We start from the raw sequence: 10,539 nt of genomic DNA, 5'->3' as shown, positions 1-10,539 counted from the left end.
TGAAAACAAAGTTAAAGTTCTTCGGCGTCGATATGCTAGTGTACACGAATCGCTAACTCTTTTAAAAAACGTAACAGCATACGAGGGAAGAAACCCAAATGATCAAATGTATCAAAACAAATTATTATTATTATTTTGTTCATATGAAACCCCACTTAAATAGTTAAATCCACCATGATTGACCGCAGTCATTCAAATAAAACGCATAGTCATTAGACTTCTAAAGTTATATGAAACTAATTATTATTTTAAAATTAATAAACTATTATTTATTAATATTAAATTCTCAAAATAATATATTATTTGAATCAAAAGTTTCAGTCATCGATCAACATAAAGTGAGAAAAGAACCACAAATATAAACTTAAATAACCAATTAATTGACCCCAAGATGTAGAGGCAAATGACCCTTATTTCTCCTATATTATAATTTATAATCCTAAACGTTTATGGGCTTCCATGTTCCATGTTCACCAACAGCTTTTGGGTAAATCCCATGAACATAAAATCAAAAAGAATATAATCATGTATCTTCATTTTTCACTAAATATATTATAAAATTTTCAATATTTATTTTGTTTTTATATTATTTAAACAAAACTAGAGATGTAAAAATCCCGGTGGGCCTGGTAAACCGGTTTTTGAACCGGCCCACTTCAACAAAATAACCGTTTTGGACGGACCCGACCCAACAAGTCAGTTCGTTGTGTCATTCACTCAATCCGGTTTATAATTCGACCAGATTTGAAAAACTTGAAAAAATATTCTTTTTGCCCAAAACCGGTATATTACTAGAACCAAACTGATTTGATAGGTTCATACATTTTCCTTCTTAAAGCTGTTTACAACCCGAACTGATTATTTCAAATAAACCAACTTTGTACACCTCTAATCAGAACTTGCATATAAAGAGAAAAAAAACCCATCAAATAACAAACAAGTTTAATAGTTGTTTCATTTAAAGAGTTCCGTATAGAATTATAAATAATTTTTAAAACATTGGAAATTATTATAACTAAGTTTCTTTCTTATTACCAAACAAATGATATATTTGATCAAAACTTGATTTTATTAAAGAATTTTTTTAATAGCTAGCAAAATTTTTATTGCTCCAAAACTGCAATGAACACATCCAGGGGACATCTACCTAAACCGCCCAATTACATTACAAAACAAAACTAAAATTACACCAACTCTTCCATGTTAATGTCAAAACTCTTAGACCTATTATTCACCCAAAGGAAGTTTAATGTTTTGACGTCGTTTAGGATATTATGTATATGCGGCTCTTTACCATCAAACACTACGTAGTTTCTTACCTTCCAAAGACACCAAATTATTGTATGAAATTTAGTAGTTTAATTTGTTCTTAACAAAAAATAACTAAGAAAAATATAAATCTATACCCTAATGAATCAATAATAATCCTCTATTTGCGACTTAATGGTAGAAGGCTTAAATTTTTCAATGGAGACCTAAAAAGCATTCACGTCCCATTGACTATCTTTAAATATAAAATTACACTAACAATCACTGTATTTTCTCTTTTCTTACTATTAAATAATACTTTTTATACCTTTATCATTACATTTTCTCTCTCATTCATTCACAACCATTTTCAAAAAATATAAAAATATTTATAGGGTGCTACATGAACTTTTCAAATATACGTAAAATCACTGCATTTCCTCTCGCCTCTACTCACAACACTATAAATCACTCACTAAATTATAAAAACCTCACTAATTTGAAGCCGACAGTATGGCTTCCCAGGGGAACGCCTAAGCCAAAATTTCAAGCAAACGTAAACCCAGTTATAACAACATAGTCTAACCAGAGAAGGACAACAAAAGTCTTCAAATTAGACATTGTGGTAGCCTAACACACAAAAAAAATAACAATCTTATATAAACAACTGTATGAAGGAGTTCCATGAACCACCATCTGATTTTGGTACTTAAAAGTTAAAACCAATCACATAAACAAACAATAATCAAAAGGTGAAATTGAGAAGACAACAAAAAGATCAACACCACCACCTCCCCTCTCCCACCAATCCAACCTTCTGTCCACCATTATCATTACCCTGTGCACATAACAACAGCAAATCTAGCCTATATATATTATTTCAAATTACAGTCAAATCTCATCAACCCTTTTTGCGGATGATTGGTTAAAGTCAAATTTCGAATCTTTTTGATACACCCACTTCATCCCCTGTTTTTTAGAGATACCCAAATCATCTTTACCCTTTGTTCATGCTCATTCATTCATAAAGGTTAGGTTTTTATTTACCAATATTTGTTTGTTTGTGTCAAGAAATCATAAAGATTGATTAAAGATCATTGCTTTGTTGTGTTTTAGTTAACTGTTTTGCAAATTGAGCTTCAGGGTTTAATTTTATTGGATAAAAGATTACAATAATGATTGAGAAGATTATTGCTTTTAACAGTATCTGAGTTTTGATTTGAATCAAGAAAACAGAATACTTTAAAAAAGATTGTTGCTTTGTGGGTGTGATGGATTTGTTCATAGTGGTAGTCTTTTTTTTTTTTTTTTTTTTTTGCATAAATCTTAATAAATATAATGATTATGGATCAAGAACTGAGTATTTTAATAGAGGACAAAAGGCTGGATTTTTTTTATTTGAATTAAGAAATCACATAAATAGATTAAAGATCATTGCTTTATTATGCTCTAGTTAATAATATTGCAAATTCAGTTTATGGGTTTGATTTTCTTGGATAAAAGATTTATGGGGTTGAGTGTTTTGGGTGGTATTTGCGTTCTTGATTTGAATCAAGAAAATAGAATATACTTCAAAAAAGATTGTTGCTTTTAGGGTGTGATGGATTGATAGTTGTAGTCTTTTTTTTTTATTTTTGTATAAATCTTAATAAATTTAATGATTATGGATCAAGATTTTGTTTTTTCAATCGTAGATTGAGGACAAAATGCTGGAATTTGTTTATTTGAATAAAGAATTTACAAAAGTAGAGTAAAGTTTGCTGCTTGAATAGCTTGATTGTATTCCAGTTTATTATATCTGAGTTCTTGATTTGAATCAAGAAAATATAATACTTAAAAAATAATTTTTTGGATTTGGGGCTGTGATGGATTCATGGTTTCAGTCCTTTTTTATTTTGCATAAAAATCTTGATAAGTTAAATGTTTTTATATCAAGATTTTTGTTTTTCCAGCTGTGTATATTAGAGGACAAAAGGCTGCTACTTAATGGCGACTTTTTTGGTTGAATTATTGATGTGTTCAAGGGTGCCTGAATGATACATGTGATTCTTGGAAGCAAGTTGATTTTAATTATGTATAAGTAATGCGGTTTAGAAATCGAATTGATGCTCTTTTAGTTTAATTCTCGAATTAATTTTGCACCGGTTCGAGTTGGGATCTCGAATTGTTTTTGAGGTTCAAACTAAATGACCTTTGGTTTGTGATTACGTTAATAATTTTGTTTCCTTATTTGATTTATTCGCATTGTTCACGCTTAGCCATCAATTCACATGAATTGTGTTTTGATATGATGATTACATGCCAGCTATTAAAGTATGCAATCACAACTCATTAAATTCAAGAATCTTATAAACATACCTTATATGTTGTTAAAAGTAAATTATAAAGTGCTAGCATTTTCAGGTCATTTTCTCTTGTAAATTTTATTGACTTTGTGCAGTGAAAGATGGTTGCTTTCGGGAAGAAGTTGAAAGACAGACAAATCGAAGAATGGAAAGGGTATGCAATGAGTTTCCTTAGAATATATCTTAACTTTGTCAGAAAAAAATAATTATACAAATGAGTAACTGACAATGACATTGTTAAATTGTTATGTTGCAGATATTATATCAATTACAAGCTCATGAAGAAAAAAGTAAAGCAGTATGCTCGCCAAATCGAGGCCGGAGGACTTGAACGAAGATATGTTCTCAAAGACTTCTCAAGAATGCTCGATAACCAGGTAAAACGCATCAAAAGTTAACTTTATTTCAAAAAGATATGCTATCTCGTGCTTTTTTTATTTTATTTTTTATTTTTTTATATAGTTTGGTAATTTTACTGTATACAACCTTGGCCGTTTCATTCATGAATGAAAATCCTTAGAAAAGTAATATACTTTTTTGTAACTTTGTACGACGAACAAAGTGACAATCTAACCAAAATTATCTTTTTGACCCGTTACCCTACCCGTCGAAAGTGCCCATTTTTATATACCTTTTTGTAATTTTAATGTATACAACCTCCTAAACCATTTCATTCAAGAATTTAAATCTTTTAAAAAATAATCTACTTTTGTAACTTTATTTAAAGGGCAAACAATCTATAGAAACGCTGTACAAAAAACCAACCATTCTTTTTTTGAACCGTTACCCGACCTGTCTGATCCACCCATTTTCGACCCGTTTGAATGCAGATTGAGAAGATTGTTCTTTTCCTATTGGAGCAACAAGGGCTGCTTGCAAGTCGGTTAGATGAGCTTGGGAAACAACAAGATGCTCTTCAAGAAGAACCCGATTTTGCAAAAATATCTGATTTACGTGAAGCGTATAGAGAAGTCGGAAGAGATTTATTAAAGCTTTTGTATTTTGTTGAGATTAATGCCATTGGTTTAAGAAAGATTCTCAAGAAATTTGACAAACGGTTCGGTTATAGATTTACTGATTATTATGTCAAGACCCGAGCTAATCATCCTTATTCCCAACTACAACAAGTCTTCAAGCATGTGGTAAAGTCCAATTGTCCATTATGCCCCTTTTCTTTTTTTTTTCCATATTTTTATTTTATTTATTTATTTATTTTTATTTCTAATTAACATCTAACAAATTTGCAGGGTTTAGGGGCGGTGGTGGGGGCCATCTCCCGTAATCTTGCAGAACTTCAGGACCGACAAGGGAGCTACTTATCTATTTATGATCAACCCGCTCTTCCTCTACAGGTGTTAAAAATAGTTAATATATCAATTAATATGGTTACTAAAACTATATCTTTAAAGCTATAATCAAGTTTATTTAGGGTGGCTTTTCGCCACAACCCGAAACACGCATTTGACACGACATAAAAATAATCAAGTTTTGGGTTGGCATATTTAACCTGTTTATAAAATGGGCCGTGTGTTCTGGTTGACTTATTTAAATAAACAGTCTGTTTGGGTTGACCCGATCAACTCACCAACTTGTTTTTGACCCGTTTAACCCATATTTTTTCAACATCACCAACTCGTTAATTTAAACCAGTCGGCCCGCTCATATATTTTTTATTAATTTCCTAAAAAATTATTAGATTTTCGACTACCTATTATGCATATTTGTTCAACTTGTGCAATTTAATATGTTTTCGTTTAGCTTGCACTGTGAACCATAATATTCTATATTTAAAAAAAAATTGTCATTTACTTGTGAATAATATTTTGCAGGATCCTGTAATCGACACGATAAAAGCAGCGGTGGACCGATTAAGTTACTCAACGAATTTCCTCACGTTTTTGGGCCAACATGCTCTTATTATGCAAGAAGAACTACCCGCGCCTTCAGAAGAGCCCGTTGATGATGAAAGATACCATTTTATGTCACTTTTATTGAACCTTGTAAACACGTTTCTTTACATGGTCAACACTTATATTATAGTTCCCACAGCAGATGATTATTCTATGAGCCTTGGAGCTGCAGCAACGGTTTGTGGGATTGTTATTGGTGCCATGGCGGTTGCACAACTATTCTCATCCGTTTATTTCAGTGCATGGTCTAACCGATCGTATTTCAAACCGTTGGTGTTTAGCAGCATTGTTCTTTTTTTAGGGAATGTGATGTATGCAATGGCGTATGATTTTAACTCAATCACAGTGCTTTTGCTCGGTCGTCTATTTTGTGGGTGAGTTTTTTAAATACTTAGTGTTGAATATATCAATATAATAACAATTTTATAAATAATTATTAATTAGTGTCGAATGTAGTTTTGATTTTTTATGCAAGATCAGGATCATTTCAAAAACTCTTTTAACAACCATTATTTGTTTTATATAGTTGATATTATCTGAGGGTAATTTTGTAATTTTGTGATTACGTATATGTAATCATAATTTTACAAAATTACAAATGACAAAACAACCCTCAGATAATATCAACTATATATAAAATGTGTGTGTATTATAATTTATTGTATAAAATGTTTACATACGTTCATGTAATAAAACGACAGTTGGGTGCCTTTCGACATGTTTGGCCCGTGTCTTCTAAGCTATGTTTTCATTTGACCTACTAAAATAATTTACATTTTTTTTTATTTGTTTATATTTGCAGTCTTGGTTCAGCTAGGGCAGTGAACCGGAGGTATATCAGTGATTGTGTACCTCTAAAAATCCGGATGCAGGCTTCAGCCGGTTTTGTTAGTGCCAGTGCTCTAGGAATGGCGTGTGGGCCTGCAATTGCCGGTTTGATGCAATTTAAGTTCAAACTTTGGAACATGACCATTGACCAGAACACGTCACCTGGTTGGCTTATGGCGTTTGCATGGTTGATTTACCTCATTTGGTTGTGGATCTCGTTTAGAGAACCTGCTCATCCAACCGAGGAGAAGCATGTGCCCGAATCTACTTCTGGTATGCATTTATTTTTTTAGATTAAGAACATGTGTGTTGGGTAACGAGCCAAAACGAGTTCTGATCAAAATGCACGAGTGGTCGGTTTGGAGTTTGGATCAGTTTTGGACAATTGGACTCAAAATTTTTTTGAAAACCTTGTGATTTCAGTTTTTGCAATGGGTTTGGTTCGCTTTTGGGTTTTTTTTCCCTCCATTTGGGCCAAAAAATGGCCCAAAACTTTGAGCCTTTTTTTTTTGATAATTAATGATTTATTGATTATTACACATTTGGGCCTTAACTTTTGGGCTACACAATTTATTATTATTTTTTAAATATCTTAGCATTCAAAAATAATTTTTTTCAATAAAATAACATTCAATAATAAAAATTATAATCTATAAATTCAATAACAAAAGTTCGTTTTTTTCGGTTTTTATGGGTTCAGTCGGTTCTGGTTTTCGAAAAAACATAAAATCAAACCATCTGTTTTGGGTTGTGTTCTCTTATTTCGGTTCGGTTATGTCAGTTATTTCGGTTACAGGTTGGTTATTTGGGTTTCATCCACACCTGGAAAATGCACAATTGAATCAACCTAAAAGGCCGGCTAATCACACACGCACACACACACATCAAAAGGTTGACTTTTTCTTAATTTTGACTTCAGGTCAAGCCAATAGTGATGTTCTTGAAAAGGGTGTGACTCAACCGTTGCTAATAAGCTCGGAGCCACACCAAGATGAAGTAGACGACCCGGAATATGACGGTAGTGAAGAAACTTCCGAAGATTCACGGGCACCCGTTAATTCTATTGGAGCAGCATATTGGTTACTCACACCTTCCGTCAAGGTTTGACTTTGACACTATGCAAATATTAAGTCGACTTTTATAAGTTCATTATTTAGTGCTTGACTTTGACTTCACGCGTGTTTCAGGTTCAACTGTTAATTTATTTCATGTTAAAATATGTGATGGAGATTTTGTTATCCGAGTCGAGCGTTGTTACTACGTATTACTTCCATTGGACAACCGGGAAAGTTGCGATCTTTCTTGCGTGCCTCGGGTTGACTGTTCTTCCAGTCAACGTTGTTGTTGGAAGCTACATTAGTAACATGTTTGAAGACCGGTAAGTTTGTTAGAATATGTTTTTCTTACTATTTTTTTAAATTAAAATGTTATTTAATGTTTTGCGTTTGTTTTCGTTTCAGGCAAATTTTACTCGTGTCTGAAATCGTGACTTGTATCGGCATTCTCATGAGCTTTAATGTCTTTTTCCGGTATTCGGTCCCACAATACGTTATTTCGGGGCTCGTTATGTTCGTCTCCGCTGAAGTATTAGAAGGTACCTCTAAAATCTTTTTATTCATGAAGTTGTATTATCTTAGTAATAATATACATATAGATTTTAAGTTTTTTATAGTCATATTTATCTGGCGGACCCAAGACTTTTTTTCAATGGGCAGGCATCGGGATTTGCGAGCATAAAATATAAATAACGCTAAAAGTTTTTTTTTATAATTATTTGTAACATGTTATCTAAAGCCGAATTTGTTTTTGTTACATGCGTGATAAAACTTAAAAAACACTTCGAAAACTGACTGTGAACATATTTTTATTCATGAAGTGTGTGTTATCTAAGAAATATTATACATATAGATTTTAAGTTTTTATAATCATATTTAACTGGCGGACCCAAGATTTTTTTTCATGGGCAGGGATCGTGATTTTCGGGCATAAAATATAAATAACAAACAGTTTTTTTTTTTTTGGGTACCATGTTATCTAAACCGCCGAATATGTTTTTGTTACACACAACAAAACTCAAAAAACACTTCGAAAACCGACATGAACATATTTTAATGTTGGTTTGTTATGATGGACACCAGGTGTGAATTTGTCGCTTCTGTCACGTGTGATGTCGTCAAGGCTATCGCGTGGGACATTTAACGGTGGATTGTTATCAACCGAAGCGGGGAACAATTGCTCGAGTCATTGCCGACGCGACAATCACGTTGGCGGGCTATTTAGGGGAGAGCAGCCTATTGAATGTGACATTGCTGCCATCATTTCTGATATGCATAATGTCTATTGTGGCCACTTGTTTCACCTACAATTCTCTCTACTAATGGATGAGCATGTATTATTTTTTGACATTTATTTATATTCATTTGTGTGCATTCTTATGGGACTGATTTCTTTGTTATTAAGTATGGGATTTTGCAGTTTTTTTGGGATTTTTTGTTTTTATTTATTGTTAGTTACATGCTTTAGTTAAATTCATATTCTTGTGATTATATTAATAAAAAATATATTATTTTAATTCTGTTAAATAATATATATATTCTGTTGTTCATTATGATGATAAGCCATTAAAAAGTTATATTTTATATTGTATTGTAATTATATGTACACTATAGTAATTATAGTGTAGTGTAATTATAGGATAGTGTAATTATACATACAATGTAATTACATAATTACACTATTTGTATATATAATTATAATAGCAGGTTTACACGCGTGTTGCTGCGTGCGTGTTGACCGATTAATATATTTAAGAAAATGTCACACGTTTATAAAACATCTCATTTTCAAATGTTTTTTTAGTTATAACAATAAAAAAAATAATTAAATTATATGTACCATGGTGTGCTATAAAATTTACACAAAAGTTATCTTATTTACATGGTAAATAACCGAAAATTTTATTTTCTATGTGCTATAAATTTAATAGATGTAATGTTAATTAGGGTTAGGTTAAAATAGGAAGTATAGTTTTTATAGGAAGAATAAGAAGTAATCTTGTCCATTGATTTTGAACATGGAGGGTTGAGATTAGCCTAGGGGGAAATCATGTGTGAAAATAAGGGAATGGTATAAAAGGAATAAGTTGACTTTTTCTCTCCACATGCAATACACATGCCAAATTTCCTCATCATTTTTAAACGTTCATAACTTTTTTTTACGACGTTTTTATTGAAAAAAAAATGCACCATAATAACGAGTGTCTTTTTATCTTTTATATGAGTACCATATTGTAATATAAAAATTAAAAAAAAAATTAGTGGATTTTTTTACAAATTGTGTTTTACCATATTGTGTTTTACAAAATTGTGTTATACAATAATATTTTTTATTGTTTTCTTTTCATAGTGTTTTTTCCATTGTGTTTTTTACATTGTGTCATACAATTGTGTTTTTTATTGTGTTTTTTTTTCATAGTGTTTTTTTCCATCGTGTTTTTTACATTGTGTTTTTCGGACTTTTCCGGCGAGGTGGTGGCGGTGGGTGACGGTTGTGGTGGCGGTGGGCGGTGGAGGTTGTAGGAGATGAGTGAAGATGTAATTGAGTTTTATGTAAGTGGGTTTTTGAAATTAATGTTAGTGCGTTTTGATATTAAAGTATGTGGGTTTTGATATTAAAGTATTAGACTAAAATACCCTCCTTCCTAGCCTTCTTAGGAAAATCAAATTTCTTATTTGAACCCAACCCATGTTAATTATTAGGAAAAGGTGATAAAAAATAAATCTTTGAATTTAAAACTAATTTAAAGCCTAGAATGCGAACTTAAGAGGAAGAAAGTGGGTATGTATGGTAAGCCTCACAAAAGAAAAAATAATAAAGTATGAATATGAAAGGATCGAATTAGATGAATTAAATAGAAATCTGGAAAAGGGTTTAGCATATCCATTTTAATTATTTTCTTTGATTATTTATTTTATTTGTTTTTAATTTAACATTATTTTAAAGTAAGTAGAGAAAGATAAGGTGCATGATCATTGTGCATTTAGAATGACTTTAGTTTTGTTGAGGGTTGCCGTAACTTAGCATATATTGTAAGTTTTAGTAAATTACTTTTACCATTCCCTTATGGTAAAATCTCTATCTCAAGGGTCTAAGCATAAGTTATCGACAACTGCCATCATTATCGGACAGAAAACAATACAAATAATTTA

The 10,539-nt window shown here is 31.5% G+C and overlaps 1 pseudogene across 1 annotated transcript; it reads left to right on the top strand.

Moving 5' to 3' along the window:
• Positions 1 to 2,130: 2,130 nt before the first annotated feature.
• LOC143616635 (SPX domain-containing membrane protein At4g22990-like) lies at positions 2,131 to 8,792 on the top strand (annotated as a pseudogene). Its single transcript, XR_013150693.1, has 11 exons — positions 2,131 to 2,283; positions 3,689 to 3,747; positions 3,850 to 3,970; positions 4,424 to 4,735; positions 4,841 to 4,945; positions 5,423 to 5,877; positions 6,306 to 6,604; positions 7,251 to 7,432; positions 7,519 to 7,709; positions 7,792 to 7,925; positions 8,470 to 8,792. The product of XR_013150693.1 is annotated as an SPX domain-containing membrane protein At4g22990-like (transcript).
• Positions 8,793 to 10,539: the final 1,747 nt, after the last annotated feature.

The sequence above is a fragment of the Bidens hawaiensis genome, unplaced genomic scaffold (genome assembly GCF_021521415.1).
Source record: "Bidens hawaiensis isolate Kalapana, Puna unplaced genomic scaffold, B.hawaiensis_p1.1 tig00048377_1, whole genome shotgun sequence".
In the NCBI taxonomy this organism is placed as follows: Eukaryota; Viridiplantae; Streptophyta; class Magnoliopsida; order Asterales; family Asteraceae; genus Bidens; species Bidens hawaiensis.
The sequence above is the reverse complement of the archived record's forward strand: the minus strand, read 5'-3'. Positions and strand labels throughout refer to the sequence as shown.